This window comes from Delphinus delphis, chromosome 3 (genome assembly GCF_949987515.2).
Source record: "Delphinus delphis chromosome 3, mDelDel1.2, whole genome shotgun sequence".
Classification (NCBI taxonomy): domain Eukaryota; kingdom Metazoa; phylum Chordata; class Mammalia; order Artiodactyla; family Delphinidae; genus Delphinus; species Delphinus delphis.
Window position 1 is genome coordinate 43717608 of NC_082685.1, and position 16524 is coordinate 43734131.

General features: G+C 48.9%; 1 long non-coding RNA gene across 1 annotated transcript; it reads right to left on the bottom strand.

Moving 5' to 3' along the window:
• Window positions 1-2759: 2759 nt before the first annotated feature.
• Window positions 2760-14446, bottom strand: LOC132421999 (uncharacterized). Its single transcript, XR_009518798.1, has 4 exons — window positions 14005-14446; window positions 9447-9694; window positions 8664-8765; window positions 2760-3202 (listed from the first exon to the last, which is right to left on the bottom strand). It is a non-coding gene; the product is annotated as an uncharacterized lncRNA (long non-coding RNA).
• Between the last annotated feature and the right edge of the window lie 2078 nt (window positions 14447-16524).

Consider the following 16524-nt stretch of genomic DNA (forward strand, 5'->3'; position numbering starts at 1 on the left):
ACAACCTGATCTTCCTTTCCTTCTTCCAAGCATGTCATTGAGAGTAATGAGAACTGCATGTTTATTTAGCATGTAGGTCGAGGCAAAAGTTTCAAAGTAAGAATTGAATATTCTTAGGCATTTAGTGCATTCAGTAAATCAGCAAATATTAAGTACCTTTTTTCTGTATTTTTCTTGCTCACTATTGAGTTCCCAGCTTTTGGCACTGGGTCTGGCACATGGCAGGAAATATTTGTTGTCTGGCTGAAAGAAAGAAGGAAGAAAAAGGAGGGGAGTGGGAGGGAAAAAGAAAAGTAAAAGAGGAAAGTTTGCTTAGTGCTTTGCTGCTAGTAGAGGATATGGAGCTGGAAGGGAGTTCGAGCATGTAAGGTGAAAAACCCTCATTTCACAGCTGGGGACATTGAGGCCTCATAGGAAAAAGTGACCCCCAAAGTCACATGGCTGACAGCAAGCTCAGGGTAGACCTGAATCTGGGTCTTTGAATCCCGGCCTAGTCTCTCCATTGCACCAGAGCCTCCCTGGGGTTCTGCACACATTTACTGAGAGGTTATGCCAGACACTGGGTTAAGGGCTGGGGGAACAGACTGCAGAATGTGTGGCCTCTGTCCTGTAGGAGCTCACGTGGGTGCCACTGTCTGAGCAATCTCTGCATGGTAGCTGCAAAGCCCTCCGAGAAAGGAAGCGAGGCAGCTACTCTCTTGTAATGGATTGTGGCTGAGCTGGATGGACTCGTCCCAAATCTGATTGTGATTGTTGGGCAGGTCACATTGCAAATGTTTGCGGATGCATCCTCAGAACCCTCAAATTGCTACTTCTGTTTTGGTGCTTTGTGTCTTGAGAGGCCAATTTCTGCTGTGTATAGAACTATAGAATGATCTGTTGTTCATCAGCTACCAATAGTTACAAGAGGACACACTAACACATGTGGAGCCCACTGACTACCAGGCACCATGGAAGACACATAACTTTGTAAATTCTCATAACTGCTCTGCCAGGCAGGGCGCTGCCTCCCCCAGTTCATGGGCCTGCAGGATGGTGTAGAAGTGAGAAGCAAAGACAGACTCAAAATTGAATCTGACTTCCCTCATTTTCCAGACCTGTGATCATGAGCAAGTGACTTAATCCCTTAAATTGTAGTTTGGTAATCTGTAAAATTGATCTCATAATAGCACTCGTATATTATAAAGTCATTGATAGGATTAAGTAAAATAATCTGTGTAAAGTGCTTAGAATAGTGCCTGCCACATAGCAGTGGGAACTAATGCTTAGTAAATACTATGTGTCAGGTGCTGTTCTGAACATTTTGTGTGTATTCATTTAATCCTCACGAGATAGGAACTATTAGTATGCCTATCTACAGATGGAAAAACTGAGGCACAGGAAGGTCACAAATAACTTGCCCGAGGTCACATACCCAACAAGTGGTAGAGTCAGGATTCAAACCCAGGCAGCTTGGTACCAGACCTCCTGTTTTTAACCATTACATTACACTGCCACCACAGGTTGTTGATAAAGAAACCTTAACTATCAGCTGTTTTATTATGATTATGAAACAGATTCAGAGTTAAGTAACTCGCATGAGACTTCACCACTGTAAAAGGCAGAGCCCCTGCAGTGTGAGCTCACGTTGTCTGGCTCCCAAACTCACGTTTGTTCTATTTTATTTCTTTTAGGAGAAAGGCTTGAAGGCGCCTGTCTAGTGATAAGTGTCTGTAGGTGAGCATCTGGGCAGATTATCCAAAGCTACTAGGAGTTGGCATAGAAAGGATGGTGTAGTGACAAGTCATGTTTGCAGCAGGAGGAACAAAGATCGTGGTGAATCTGCATCAATTAGTGATCAAAGAGGAAAGAGGGGTATATGAATGTTCACAGCAGCTTTATTTGTAACATCCCCAAACTGGAAACTACGAAGATGTCCTTCAGTGGGTGAATGCATCCACACCATGGGTTACTACTCAGCAATTAAAAGGAACAAACTGTTGATACATGTAAGAACTTGGATGAATCTCAAAGGAATCATGCTGAGTGAAAAAATCCAATCCCCCAAAACTGCATAAGGTATATAATTCCATTTATATAACATGGAAATGACAAAATTACAGAAATGGAGAACAGATGAATAGTTGCCAGGGGTTAGGAATGGGGATGGGAGAGGAGGTAGCTAGGTAGGTGTGGGTTTTTTTTTAAGCTTTTATTATTATTATTTTAAAATTATTTTTGGCTGCATTGGGTCTTCTTTGCTGCACGCAGGCTTTCTCTCGTTGTGGCGAGCCGGGGCTACTCTTCATTGCAGTGTGCAGGCTTCTCATTGCAGTGGCTTCTCTTGTTGCGGAGCACAGACTCTAGGCGTGGGGCTTGTGGCACATGGACACAGTAGTTGTGGCACATGGGCTCAGTAGTTGTGGCTCGAGGGCTCTAGGGCACAGGTTCCGTAGTGTGGCACATGGGCTTAGTTGCTCCACTGCATGTGGGATCCAGCCTGTGTCCCCTGCATTGGCAGGCGTATTCTTAACCACTGCACCACCAGGGAAGTCTGGTAGGTGTGGTTTTAAAAGAACAGCACATCATCCTTGTGGTGATGGAGTAACTTGGCTGTGCTGGTGGCCACAAAGACCTACTCATGTGATAAAGTGTATAGAACTGAATGCACACACACACACACACACACACACACACACACACACACAATGAGTACAAGGAAAACTGAGGACTCTGAATGACAGGTGGATTGTATCAATGTCAATATCCTTGTGAAATTTTATTTTAGTTTTGTAAGATGTTACCATTGGGGGAAACGGGTAAAGGGAACACAGAATCTCTGTTTCTTATAATTGCATGTGAATCTATAATTATCTCAATACCTATTTAAGTTAAAAAAAAAAAAAGCAAGGAGGAGGGCTTTGGGCCAAGGGAGCCAAAGAGTCAAGAAATGTTGCCCACTTCCTGGGTTTAACAAAGGCCTAAGGGGCCTCTCTTTCAGGTGACCGTCCCTATCACAGGTGTTCGGAAGCAGGAATGGTGGCAAGTGCAGCTCCGTCTGGCTCCTCTTCATAAACAGGTACTTGGGGAGCAGGTTCCAAAGTGGAAGGGGTTTGAGAAATTTTCTTGGGTGATTCTAATCCATTGTTGTTCACTGAAATCCACCAACTCAATGGAAAAGATGTTTATGGAATTCTTTTCCCAGCATCATTAAAGCCAAATTCTGCATCAAACAGGTGAAAGAAGCATTATAAATTAAATAAAAGCCATTTATAAATAAAGGTTCTGACAGGACCTACCCAGGACAACTGGGTTCTAATGCTGGTTTAGTCTCTAACTCACAGGATTTATACGGAGACACTTTCAATGCATTAATCTTGCTAATGATAATAGCTACTGTTAACTGAGTGGTTACTATGTGCCAGGCCAGTGTGCCGAAGGTTTTAAGTACATCATCCCATTTATTTTCACAACAGCCTAACAAAGCTGGAACTGTTCTGATGGCCTGCAGAGGTTAAGACATTAGCCTGAGGTCACACGATGTGTAGTGGGAGAGCAGACTCAGCACCACCCCCGGCCTGCCTTCATAGCCACTGCACTGACTGCTGCTTGGTTCTCGGCTGTGGAAAGGGGAGATTGGACCATTGGGTCTGGATTCTCCATGCCTCCAGTGGATGCTGAGCCAATTAGCTAATTCTGACCTGAACTTATCAGGGGGCAGTAAAGACATAATTTAAGAAGTGCCAATCTTGCCTTACAGGGAAGAAGATAAGCCTGGGCAGGTTGAGGGACAGAGAGGGTAACAGGATTTTTCGTCCTTCAAAGGGATGAGACTTACTTAGGACTTCCTGTTATATCCCAATTGAATGTGAAAAATAAGCCCCTTCTCTCCAATAGACTTAGGGTCTCTAAAGAGTCCTGATGGTTGAAGGCATATTATAGCCTGTCTCCTTTGATTACCTAAAAGACAGGCAATGGGAAGATAAAATATCTGTGTGCTGGCTCATTCAAGTTCACATTACGCCCTCCCAGAAAAGCAACTGCTGCTGTTAATACACTGTAGGAAGGGAATCAGGACAGGATGGCTGTCGGCCAAGGTGAAAGAGAGATACCAAGATCCAATGGGAGAGAAGAGACAATACACAATAGCGCAAACAAGCTGAGGGGTTTTCTTCTGCATCTTGAAGTTCCTTGGGGTTTAAGGAGACCACCTTTGGGTGGTTTTTGGTTCTCCTATATCTTCAGGGTTGGCATGGCTTAAAAAGGGGGCCGCTCAAATGGAATTGGGGTGAGAGAACACTGCTACCTAGAGTGGGCGGACCCATCAGCTGTCAGCGGCCATTTAAAATCCACTTCGGCTTGCAATCCTTACCCCGCCCACTTCCCCTGCGGAGGCAGAACAGCAAGATGTTTAAGAGCCAGGGTGAGCTCTGGAACCAGACAGCCAGAAAATGTGCTCTCTGTGGGTTTTTTCTGGGGCCCACTCAGCTTCCCCAGGAGAGAGAAGAATCTCATGCAGCCAGATGAGATCAGGCCAGACTATCTCAGCTGATGAAGATTATTCTGAGGTGTGAAGGCTTTCCTAATCCTCTCACAGCCCCCAGGTGGGCTCTGCCTTCTCCGTCCAGGTGAAGACGCTGCCCCTGGTGTGAATCGTGACAGCCTTGATTGTGGTTGGAGGGCATCAGGGGCTACTGCTCTGGAGGGGCTCCCCACCAGCGCAGTCACCTGACTGCCTGCAGTGCAGTGGTTAGACTACAGGCTCTGGGCTCAAATTGACCTGGGTTCAAATTCTGTCTAAGCTACTTCCAGCTATGTTTCCTTAGGCATCATAAACTAACCACAACTTCCTTGCCTGTGAAATGAAAAAATGAGCACATTCCTTATGTTTAGATTTGCCCAGGGTAACTTAATTTGTGGGCTCCAGTGCAAAATGAAAATGCAGGGTTCCTTGTTCAAAAAGCAAGAATGAGCTTTTCACCTTCTTCTGTGGTTCCTCTGTCCACCTGCCATGGAGTTTTTTATTTGCTATTGAATGTTGTGCTCTCTCAGGCACAAGGATACTTGGCAGGCTAGCGCAGACCCTCACAGGAGCCCGGGGCCCGACCCCGAGAAAAAGCGAGCTGGGCCATGCGTCAGCCGAGGCTGCAAGCCCCCAGCACACGTTCCACTGTCTATCTAACTTTGCTAACAAGAGCTAAATTCAAATATAAAATTATTAAGCATTTCATGATGGTAACCCCAGAGCATTAAACCCCCAAGCATAGGCCCTTGTGAGTGTAGGCCTTGTGTGATTGTACTGGTTACACACCCGTGAAGCTGGCCCTGTATGTGCTTTAGCCTGGTCTCTGGTCTTTAGTAAGGCCTCAGTAAGTGGTCAGGAGAGAGAGCCCAGCTTTGTCCACAGCTTACCTTAGGAATCCCTGAACTTAAGCCCTTACTTGAGCTTTGCATTTCCTGGTTCATGGGAGAGTCAGGGAAGGTGTTATTACCACCTTTGTACAAATGGGGAAACTGAGGCCCAGAGAAAGGATAGGACTTGGCATGTTCACCATGCAGGTGGTAACAGAATCAGAAGTGAATGGTGATCTCCAAATTGTCAGTCAGTGTTGAGCCTCTCAGGTTCAGCTCCCCCTCTGGCCTCTTACCTGGGATTGTGAGTGGCAACAGCTCATGCAGCTTCCTTCAGGAGCACAACCCCTGCCCCAGCTCCTACTAGCTTTCTGCACAAACCCTAGCTCAATGCCAGCCCACTCCAGAAAGATTTCCCTGCCAAGGACCTAACCATGGTATGTTTTTTTTTTCCTATGCACATTCACCCCAAATTCAGTTATATGTAGTTTTATTTCCTGTGCTTTTTATATTACCAAACGAGCATATTTGTAGCTTATGAAATATTTTTAACCTTATTTATAATAGCTTCATAATATTCTGTTTTAGGGAAACTCCATAATTTATTTGACAAATCCCCTATTGTTAGACACTCAGATTGTTTCAAATTATTTTTCTATTACTGAGGGGATGTACAAGTTCTAAACTGGCGATAATCACAGTACTGGTTCGTGGTTCATTGTGCTGATTAAATAAATTAATATAGGAATAGCATTTAGGAAATGAAACAAATAAGTATTGTATATGTGTTAGCTAAGGTTATTCTGTTAGGTCTATTATTTTGATAATACTGTAGTTGCTACCATTTTATACATATCTTTAAACACATAAGTGACTATTTCCTGGGTCAGAGGGGAGAGAATTGTGAAGGCTGGCATAAAATATGTCCACAATTTATGGAGGGTGTGCCTTGCCACTGACAAGGGAGATCAAGGGGGGCAAGAGGTGGGGTGGGATTGAGCCCCAGGCTTTGGCTGGAAACATCTGTCATGATCTGACTGTGATGCCTTAGGATGTTTGGATGAGTTTGTTCACCTCAGGGCTGAAAAGAGGAAGCGTAGAAAGTGTGAAGACTTTTGAGAAGCTCCAGGAAGTATCTGTTGGCCCTGCCCAGAGACCAGTTTGCCCTCCAGCTCCAGATTGGTAAGTGGATATTTCCTCTGTTCTCTTGGCTCCTGCTATGACTAGTGAATTTGGGCCTTGGATAGAAAGGCATTGAGATAAAATTGGGTGGGACCATTGAGTCTTAGATAGCCAAAGATCTGCAATATTAGGCTGTCACTTCAGGTCAGCACTGGGTAGAGGAGCAGGGAATTAACAGCTGCCTTTGTGGTTAGCCTGCCCCCATGCACCTCCTCTGCCTGCTGTCTTCCATCATGGAGCTGTGACTTTGTAACTTAAAAATAATTTGTCTTGGGCTTCCCTGGTGGCACAGTGATTGAGAGTCCGCCTGCCGATGCAGGGGACACGGGTTCGTGCCCCGGTCTGGGAAGATCCCACATGCCACGGAGCAGCTGCGCCCGTGAGCCATGGCCGCTGAGCCTGCACGTCCGGAGCCTGTGCTCCGCAACAGGAGAGGCCACAACAGTGAGAGGCCCGCGTACCGCAAAAAAAAAATAAATAAAAAAAAATAAATTTGTCTTTAGGATGTCCCTTATACAACACAAATAACCAGGGGAGTTATGTATTTCATAGAAGGATAGAATCATAGAATTTCAGAGGTGAAAGGGAGCAAATTCCATCTGGTATTCTTCTAGAGCAGGAATTCTCAAACATTCAGTTGTCAGAATCCTACCTCAGAATTACCTGGGAGCTTGTTAAAAAGGTAGATTCCTGGGCCCACACTGAAGAGTCTGATTCAGTGGGTGTTGAGTGGGTCCCAGGAATTTTCCCCTTTAAGAATAACCCCAGATAATTCATGCTGATACAGGTGGGCTACACTCTGAGGAATTCTATTCTATAATATCCCTAGCAGGTTGGTTGCCTCTAGTGTTGGGGAGCTCACCACCTCAGAAGACAGACTATTCCATTTTAGAACAGTTCTGACCATAGAAAGTTCTGTCTTATGTGGAGCTGGAATCTGCCTCTGTGTAAATTCCACGCACGGGTCCTAATTCTGTCCATTAGAGCCATGCAGAAAAACTCCAATTCCTCTAGCCTTCTGTGGGCAGGGGGACTTGAGAAATATGCACCCATAGGAGTTTGTGAGTCAAAGGTACATTGTAAGGGAGCCCCTAGGTCTCTAAGCTGGCTGGGCTTTGAGAAACTCATTTCCCCTTCTCACTGGGGTGGATGTTTCCTTCCAAACCCAGGTGGAGGTGTCCCCAAATCAGAGGGCAGACTCCCTGGGGAGGAGGAAAGGTGACCCTGGGAAGCTCAGGGGCTGCAAAAATCAGTTGCTGTGATCTCAGGGGATGGTGGAGGTGGGGCGCATGCCTGGCCAGGTGCACTCGTGGGGAGTTCCACGACCTGGGTTCCAGCCCAGCTCTGCTTCTAAGCCCCCAACAGATTCTCAGCAAGTCCCTGCCCCCTTGGGCCTCAGTTTTCACATCTACACAACCATCCTTTCCAGTCCTCTGCAGTCTGAAATCCCATCTTTAAAGCCCGGTGCTCTCTGATCTGGCCTTGTCTTTGCTACTCTGTCAGGTTGTCTGGTGAGGGTGTCAGGAGGGGAGGTGTCAGCGTTCTCAGGAGACAATCTCGAGACCAAGTCTGAGAAGGGGCACAGTCGCCATCCAGCAGAGTGGCTCTCGTGGGTGCAGGGTGGGGATGAGTCATGAAAAACGGAGGGGTGGACCTTAGTGGCCATTGTCTCTGGAGCCTGTGCTCCCAGGTCTGGAGGCCCCCTCCCTGTGGGGCTCTGTCTGAGGAGGGGAGCCCTCCAGGCTTCTGGGCTGCTGGAGGCTGGCTCGGGGAGACAGAGAATAGGAAAACAAGGAGGGTCAAAGGGTCCTTATTCTACACCCCACCCTACCTTTCCGCCTGACCCACCTCCTTCCTTTGTTGGGAGATAACCTGAGGTTTTAGGCAAAGAGAACTCTGTGGGAGCACTGACTCTCCGTGGGTTCTTGGGAAGTTCCTCTCACCTCCCTGGGCCTCTGTTTCCTCATCTGTCCAATGGGCTAGCAGTGCTGACCTCATAGGGCTGCCCATCATAGAAGACAACATCCATAAACCCCCTCTGTAAACTGGTACATGCCAGGAAGATGCCAGCTGCTGTCAGTCTATTTGTTCTCAGCTTGGTGTGCACAAAAGCAAGAAATCTCACTTAAGATGGATTTTGTCCTGCTCACCTGGGATTTTTTTCTCTGTATCCTGGGCATGACCTTCCGGGGAGCTGGTGGGAGAAGGGGCCATCTCAACAGGAAACTCTCCCCAGAGCTGCCGAGGTCTGACTAGGATTTAGAGAAAAACAATGGTTATCAAGAAATCTGGAGCCCCAGACCAACAACTCTGGGGTGAGAGGCCATGGCAGCCATGAGCAGAAACGGCCACTGGGGAACGTGCATGTGTAGGTTGTTAAAGTGTGAATGGCCGAGCTCGGGCGTGCTACGTGCACACATATCATCAGTGGACACTCACTTGTCATTACATACGCCAGGTGCCTAGTATCCCTTCCCACAGCCCACACAGACCCAAAGGCTGACCCCAAAGGGTCCCCCAAAGGCAGAGGCTGCAGGTCATTCCTGGGGAGGCACTTGACTAGGGCCACCAGTCAACGCTGATGGGGGGAGCTGGGCTGTTTCCCTCAACTGTCATGTTCTACGTGGTCGGGGAAGAACCCCTGGACCAGGAGGGAGAAATTCGAGATTCTAGTTCACCCATGGCACCAATTTCCTTACATGTTTTTAGAGATGCCACTTACCTTCTCTGGATCTCAGTTAACTTCTCTGTGAAATGGGTCCACAATCCCTTCTGAAAATGGCAGTAGGGCTCAAATGGAATATTCAATATGAAAGTGCTTTGAGAAAGCTGAAAAACCTGCGCACATGCAAGGAGGAGGGGAAGGGGAGAGGTGGGCAAGGGAGGAACAGACCCTGATGATTTCAGGTCACACCGTCAAGCCAGCCTCTCACCTGAGCATGTTTTCTCTTCACCCCCCTCTCCAGGGTTTGGCAGAGATGATGACAAGGAGAAAGAGCAGGGCTTTCCTGGTGGCGCAGTGGTTGAGAGTCCGCCTGCCGATGCAGGGGACGCGGGTTCGTGCCCCAGTCCGGGAAGATCCCACACGCCGCAGAGCGGCTGGGCCCATGAGCCATGGCCTCTGAGCCTGCGCGTCCATAGCCTGTGCTCCGCAACGGGAGAGGCCACAGCAGTGAGAGGCCTGCGTACCACAAAAAAAAAAAAAAGAGAGAAGGAGCTGCAGAAAGAGAAGGGGAAGCTGAAGCGTACACCCTGTGAGGAGCAGCAGAAGAAGGCTGAGCAGGTGGTGAGGCTCCTGTGCCCTCTCTGTGTCAGAACAGTTAGGAAATGAGATTTGCCAGGGTCACAGCTCATGTGGAGACTCTCTGGGGTGACTGTGCTGTCCCGGTTTGAGCTGCTCCTGGCAGGCAGATATCCTGGGATGAGGGAGGCTGGTTCTGCTCAGGCATAGAGGACCCAGGAAGGAAGCTGTTGGCCAACTGGAAAGTGACTTCAGCACTTGGTGAATGGACCAATCAATGTCACATGGCTGTAAACATGGATTCAAAGACCTCATAGAGATTACTGAGTAGGGCTGAGAGGCTGGGGAAAAGGGGCTGTGGGCTTCATAGGGCATGCTTAGAGGATGCTGGCGCTGTGCCTACACTGAGGAACTCTGCTCCTGATTCCTCTCCAGCCTCACCTTGGCTGGTCAGGGGAATGGCCCCAGCTGCATCTAAGGGTCATTTGTCTAAGTCCCGTGTCCAAGGAACAGCATTCCCAAATAACATTCTCCTTCTCCTCTGGCAATTTACCTTCCGAACAAACTTCTCTTTGAAGCCTGTGTAGAAGCAGATTAATGGATGCAGCTGCCTTCTGCCTTGGGCAGCTCCTGGAAAAGTTTTAAAGTAGGAACAGTTTGATGCTGCCCCATCATTTTTCTCTGGTTGCTTCTTCCTCCTCTTTCCTCCCCGTGAAGCCTCTCAGTGATGGGGTGGTGGTGGTGGTAGGGGTGGGAGTGGAGGTTCTCCTTCCTTACACCTTTACCATACTCTCTGGAAAGAATCTGATAGCAGCCATTCATAGTTTAAGGTCAGAGACTTTGAGAAGCTAGTGTCAGAATTTGGACTAACATCTATATCTCTCTGTTGTGTGTACCCTCCCCTGGTCTTTACTGCCCCAGGATGTCTTTTTTCCCCCTACTATGCCACGGGCATAGTGCTTAGAGCTGTTCTCAATTTTTTAATGTCATTCTCCAAACAACGCAGTAGGTCTGTAGTATCATTCTAAATTACAGATGAGAAAACAGGTTTAAGGAGCTCAAGAGACTTGCCCAAAGTTAACACAGCTGTGGGGTGGGGGATGTGGGGAGGATAGCTTCACATATGACTGTGTTTGACCATATTGCCTATCCACACATGAAACGTGAAAGCCCGACCCCATCCATTTAAAGGTTCACTGTCTCTCCCTCAGGATCTCCCCAGTCCCATCAACCTAACACAAATGAGCTACAATTATGTCAGGGCATCTTGGAATGAACTTGGCTGGACCAGAATCCTGTGGCATAAGCAGAGAGGAGGGGAGGGTAGAAGGATCCTTGCTGGCCCCAGGGGCAGGAGAGAAGGGCTTTGTTTCCAGCCCTGCCACTGAGCAGGTGGGGTACCTTGAGTACCTCTCTTACTGTGTTTATGGTTTAGTTTCTGCAACTGTAGCTCTAGAAATAAAAACTCACCAGGAAGTAAAACTTAGGTTTCCAGGATATTTGGCTCCATCTTCTGGACAGTACCAATCACTGCAACTTTTGCAGTGTGGTCATCCACTGTGGACATCTGGTAATGTTGAGTCTTCTAGGAAACTTCCGGTCACTGTGGGGATTAGGGGTGCCTGGGGCAGAACCAGAGCTGACCTGAAAGTCCAGGGAATTTCTGTGGCCTCTGGGTCACACTGGCCCTCTGCTGCTAGGGGCTGGGCAGAAATTCAGGGAGGGACAGCACCAGAGTAGGAGGGACACTGGAGGCCACGGAGTCTAGCCCCACCAAAGGACAGGCAGGGACACTGAGGCCTGGGGAGAAGTAGGGCCTCACTCCAGGCTACACACATAGGTCTCCTGATACCCAAATCCACTAGCCTGCTGTCTGCCTAGCTCCCTAGCAGCCCCCTTCTCCAAGGATTCCATCCCAGCTGGTCACTTCTTCTCATCCTCCTGAGACAGGACCATCTGCTTAATAAGCGCGCTGCTCCATCCACCTGCTCCCATGACAGCCCACCCTCTCCTGGTCCCAGCTCCAGCCCTGACTGGGTGGGGCGTCCTTCCACCTCTCCAAGCCAGGGCTTTCCTGGAGGAGTTGGGGGCATGGAAGGAAGAGGGAGGCAGAGACCTGCTTCTCCTCCAGCTCTGCCTCTCCTCCACTTCCAACCCAGCCTCTCTCAACCTCAGTTTCGCCATCTGACACACAACCAACCACTACACCAGATTCCTGAGAAGATTAAGTGGATAGTTGGTGTGAAGGTGCTTTGTGAATTCTTGAGCCCTCTAAGAAAGTATTAAATTTCCAGACCTATGAGTCCTCCCTAAGCCACACAGGACCCCAGGTGCTAATTGGAACCCAATTAGCCCACAGGCTATGGGACCCTCCTCAGAGGAGGGAGATGAGCCGTTCTTCTAATCTCATGGCTTCAGGATCTGGGGCTTCCTTGCAGTCTAGGTTGAACTCCCCCCTCCCACCCAGATTCTGCTTATTTCTGGAAGATGAGTGAGTCCCAGTCTAAGAGAGTTTCTTAAAGGCACTCCCACTGACCCAGAAGCTAGCCTTTGAAAGCCCAGGAGCTGTAATGGGAGAGGCAGAGGAGGATCAGTTTGCCCGGTGTCTTCCTTTCCCTTGTCTGGGCATAAGGTCCATGGCCTCTAGTTTAGATGAGTGAGGGCCAGAGAAGCAGCTGAGGAAGAGGGGAAACCTTTCCCCGCTTGAGTCTTGAGCTCCCACTGCAGTCTTGATTTCGTTTGAACTTCAGAGTAATGGAGAAACTGGAGGCAAGAAGGGATGGTTGAGGTCATCCAGAGCAGCCCTGCCTTTCTTGCATACTCCCAAAGGTGGGGGGATCACTACCTTTCCTAGGAAGCCCAGTTCCTCCTAAGGCAGCTCTAACCCTTTGAAAAGTCCCGCTCAATAATGCTAGAGGGAAGTTCTGAGACCACTTGTACCACAGTCCCCTGGAGTGACTTGCTGAATTAAACCATCTGGGACAGGCCTGGAATCTGCATCTGTGAGCTCCAGGAGCCATTGGTCCACCTCTGTTGCCCCAGGAATGACAGCCCCCCACTCTCAGCACCTGCCCTGGACACAGTTCTGCCAACCCTTTCTGACAGGACATGATTTTCTCTTTTCTCAGCATTCTGCTCTGTCACTTCTTAGGTTCTTCTCTCTTTTTCCTGGTCTCCATGCCTGTTTTGTAAATAGAACATCATAGAATTTGGGGGCTAGAAGTGTTCTTAACAGAACACCTTATCCAACTCCTCATTTTATAGATGGGGTATTTGAGACCCAGAGAGGGCAGAGTCTTGCCCCAGGTCACACAGCTGTTCCATGGGAGCTAATAGGAGACACAATCCCATGACTCCTAGTGAGTGCCCTTCCTACGGTGCAGTTCTGTCCTGCTGTAAAAGCTGCGTTGTAGGGCGATGCCCATCCCAGACTCCTTCTTAGATGAAGCCATCGTGGTGTCATCACAGGACTCTCCCTGGCCAAACCTGACTGGACTGGGAGTGGTCATCTGAACTCTGAGCTGGGTCAGTCAGATTTTCTCTTGAAATAGAGTTGTTGCTGAGGGTCACAGATGCTATTGAGCCCTGGGGCTCAGAGGCCAAGCAGAGTCCAGTGTTGGGGGCTGGGGTGGCAATTTGTGTGCCATGTATGCTGAGGAGCAGGTAGATGAAGAGGGCCTGCGGAGAGAGACGGACCGGAGATGGGAGACGGTGAGATGCGAGAGAGAGGGAGAGGGAGAGGGAGGCCCTTAGAGGGCGAAAGAGATTGCAATAAACATCAGACAGACACAGAGACACACATACAGATGGAGAGAGACAGAGAGATAAACACAGAGAGACACAGAGGGAGAGACTGGAATAGAGATGTGTGCGTGTACGTGTGTGTGTGTGTGTGTGTGTGTGTGTATGTGTGAGAGAGGGAGGGAGGGAGAGAGATATTGACTTAGAGAGACAGAGACAATGAAAGAGAAAAAGTCAAAGAGACAAAGACAGAGCCCCTGGCACTCGGTATTTTTCTGTTTTTTCCCCAAGGTCCAGCTGCCCCTCTGCCCTTGCTTGCCTTCCGTGAGATGCCCCGGAATCTCTCTCCAACCACCTTTACACTTGAGCGAGCTTCAGTGGGTTTCTGCCTCTGGCCATGATGCAATTCCCAACCAACCGGGCCCTGGAGGGGTTACTGGGGAGGGGTGGGGCTCACAGGAAGCAAAGGCTACATTCTGCTCATCAGACCAGCTGTCATTTCTCCTTACCTCCAGGACCTGGGCATGACTCTACTCCTCAGCAGATGCAGCAGAGCCACCGGCTCCCATGGTGGGCTGGTCTCCCATCAGCAGCAGTCTTCCTGGGAGCAGACTCCCTGCCTGTCCACAGCTGAGTTAACGAGGCCCACGCTGTGCTCATTGTCACCTCCAGGCCCATGTTCACTTGGCGTCCTTCCCTTCCCAGGACTGTCCTCTCAGCCCAGGCCACGCCCCACTCACCTTTCCACTCCTCCAGGAAGCCTTCCTAACAGCCCATCTTGTGGCACACACGAATGCTTCCTTTTCTAAATGTTCACTGTACCTCTTCTCTCTCTTTTGTTCTTTAGTGCATATCGCTCCAAAATTATGTCACATAAAGGGCTGTTACGCTAAGTTATAAGCCCATCAAACTTACCACGTGAGTGGAAAAGGAAATCATTGAGTTTGTATGTTTGGGACAATAAGAGCTATTCATAATATAGAAGGTTATTTGGATGCTGTGAATCTTCTAGCACTTGTTACTGAGTAACTCATTTGATCCTCACGACTGTTTACAAAACAGGAACTGGGGGCACAGAAAAGTCACTTGTTAAAAGGTCATGTCTATAGTCAAGGACAGAGGGCAAAGGAGATTTCATGACAGATTCCTCCCCCTTCCCACTTGGCTAGCCGCCACCTAACAGTCCACCACTGGGATTTTGTCCTTTTGTTTTAAAGCTGTAATGCCTGTCAAATACAGATTTTTTTTTTTTTAACAGAGACAGAAAACATTTCCAGACCATCAAAAATTGCCTCCTTGAGAGACAGACATCTGAATAACCAGCACCCTCCTGTTTTCTGAGTGTGTCCTATGCAATGCTAGTTCCTTGGGATGTTAAGTAGGTTTTACTAAAAAAAAATTTTAAAAAGACAGAGGCAATTCAGTGTGGGAAGCACCAGATTAAACTGCTGTCTTTGCAGCACGACTGCTCAGTGCCTTAGTGTGCTGCGGGGGGGGGGGGGGGGGGGGGGGCACTGCAGGTCTGTAAGAAGGGGAGAAATGTGCTATATGCACTAAACAAATTTGACCGTGACCTCTGTTCTTACAGATCACCTCTCAAATTAAGCTTCCATGGACCCTTTTTGTAGAAATGCTGCCTGAACTCACTGGATAACCCAGTCACCACTGACCACAGTTTCTAGTTTTTTAATGCTTCCTGTGGACACATACCTGGCTGCCCTTCGTTTGCATTTGGTGGTGCTGCCTGCCAGGTGGCTTCTCAGGTAGACAAGGTTAACCCAAACTACTCGCATTCTTCTGCCTGGTTTCCCTGTCATCAATCAGGTTCCTTCACAGGGTCAGGACTGTGGAACAGCTGGCCCCTTCTGTTCTTGCCTGACCGCACGCACTCACTCACTCTTAGAAAATGGTTTTAGCACCTCCAAGACCCTGGAGAGGTCCCTGAGGGGATCAGAGCCTGCTCCTGGCCTGGGCTCTGTTTGGGCGGATCAGATGGACACACAGGGAAGGGGGAGGGACACAGGATGGAGGGAGAGCTCACTTCCAGCTGGGGGGTGGGGTGGGGAAGCTGGGATTCTGGGAAGTTACCCAGGGAAGGTCCCCTCAGAGCTGGGCCTGGAAGGGCAACAAGAGGTAGAGTTTGTGGCCAAGAGCGGGCAGAACTCTTGGGGTATCTTGACAGGTACCTTGACCCCTCCCCCTCTCTGGCTGTGGAGAGTGGTAGAGCCCACAGTAGCTGCTAAGAAGCGGCTCCAGGAGGGTGGGACCACCAGGGTCCCCGGGTAGGAGGTGCCCTCCTGTGCTCTCCTCTTCCATGGCTAACTTGAGAAGGAGGAAGCTTCTGTGTCTGGGACTCCGAGGGCCAGGTTTGTCTTGTTTTCACTGTACCCCCAACACCAGCAGAGGGACCCTCAGACCTTGCTGGGTGAATGGACGTGCACCCTTTCTCCAGTCTTTTTCTCCCTGTGGTGCTTTCTGTTTGTCCAGGGACTTGTTCTGGCACCAGGCCATGAATCTACTGAGGAGCGAGCCCCTCCAGAAACTCGCTCATTTTCATGAAGACCTGAAGGTTCACAAGTGCGTTTACACAGGATCAAGTGTGTTGGAGCGTCAGAGTCGACTGGGCATCAGGAGGGTGTCCGGGTAGCCAGGATGGCAGCAGGTCAGGACTGTGGCCATCAGCCAGCGCATCAGCAGAGGGGCCTTCTACGTAAATATTTCTGAGTAACTTTGTAAATAATATATCAGTCGTGGACAGCAGTCCCGCCTTATCCTCAGTTTCGCTTTCACCAGTTTCCGTTACCCATGGTCAACTGAGCTCCAAAAATATTAAAAGGAAAATTCCAAAAGTAAATAACTCATAGGTTTTAAATTGCACGCTGTTCTGAGCAGTGTGGTGAAATCTTGTGTTGTCCCGCTTCGCCCCACCCAGGACATGAACCATCCCTCTGTCTAGCTATACTGTCCATTAGTCACTCAGTAGCCAACTTCGTTATCAGATCACTTGTTGAGGTATCACGGTGCTTGTG